The following is a 1139-nucleotide window of genomic DNA, read 5'->3' as shown; positions in this document are numbered from 1 at the left end:
GAGGAACCATATGGAGGTCTTTACGGACTACTGTTCTACTATCCCCGCCACAAAGGGGGTAACTCAAGAAAAGATTAAGGAAGTTCTATTTCCTTTTTCTTTGACCGATGCAGCCAGGGAGTGGCTGACTGACTTGGACCGTACCGCCGCAGGGGTTACAAACTGGGAGATTCTTACTCTTGCTTTTTATAAGATATATTTCCCTCCTCAGTGCACTAATCAACTGAGGGCAAAGATTACGAGTTTCAAGCAGGCACCTGATGAGACTCTCTATGAAGCATGGTCCCGTTTTAAGAAGTTGGTGAGGTCTCTTCCTCACCATGGCTTTGACCCGTGGTTTCTGTCTAACCAGTTCTACAATGGGCTGTATGATGATCATAGAGCTATACTTGATGCGTCATCTAATGGGAGATTCCAAGAGAATACCGACAATGATAAGGGATGGGCCCTTATTGAAGAGATGGCGAACCACAGTGCTGAATATGGAAACCCGAGGGATGGTATTAGAACAGTTCATGTAGTCGATAAGCAAGTTGTGGCTCAGCTGGAAGCCATGAATGCTAGATTTGATAAGTTGGAGTTATATTCTGCTGGGGAGCCTCAGACGGTCCATATGCTTAATAGAAGGGAGACCGTCACATGTGAGAGGTGTGGTAGCATCGACGATCACACTGCTGTTGGCTGTCTTACAGTGAAGGAACAAGTCCTTGCCTTTCAACAATACAGGCAAGGGGGGGGGGGGGTTCCTATTATAATAACCAAGGGGCAGTCCATCCCAATTTGAGGTGGACAAGTCAAAATGTGCTCAATCCTACCCCTCCTCCGCACCAGCAGCAGTGATATGTTCGCCCACAAAAGACTCAACAAGGCTTTCAGAAGCCTCATTCCTTTCCTACACCTAATCAAGGTGCCTCGTCTTCTGGTGGGGTAAGTGAGATAGGTGAGTTGAAGACGATGTTGTAGTCTTTGACAAAGCAGTGGAAGTTAAGCGATCAATAAAAAGATGCTTCTATCAAGGCACTTGAAACTTAAGTTGCCTAGTTAGCCGCTAACCAGTCCACAAGGAAACCGGGTCATTTACCGTCACAAACTGACAAAAATCCACATAAGACGGTAAATTTAATTAATTTGAGAAGCGG

The 1139-nt window shown here is 45.7% G+C and overlaps 1 non-coding gene across 1 annotated transcript; it reads right to left on the bottom strand.

Moving 5' to 3' along the window:
* Positions 1 to 220: 220 nt before the first annotated feature.
* Positions 221 to 327, bottom strand: LOC141635952 (small nucleolar RNA R71). The gene has a single exon (XR_012540601.1). It is a non-coding gene; the product is annotated as a small nucleolar RNA R71 (small nucleolar RNA).
* Positions 328 to 1139: the final 812 nt, after the last annotated feature.

This window comes from Silene latifolia, chromosome Y (genome assembly GCF_048544455.1).
Source record: "Silene latifolia isolate original U9 population chromosome Y, ASM4854445v1, whole genome shotgun sequence".
NCBI lineage: Eukaryota > Viridiplantae > Streptophyta > Magnoliopsida > Caryophyllales > Caryophyllaceae > Silene > Silene latifolia.
Note: the sequence above shows the minus strand (reverse complement) of the source record. Positions and strands in the feature narration are given on the sequence as shown.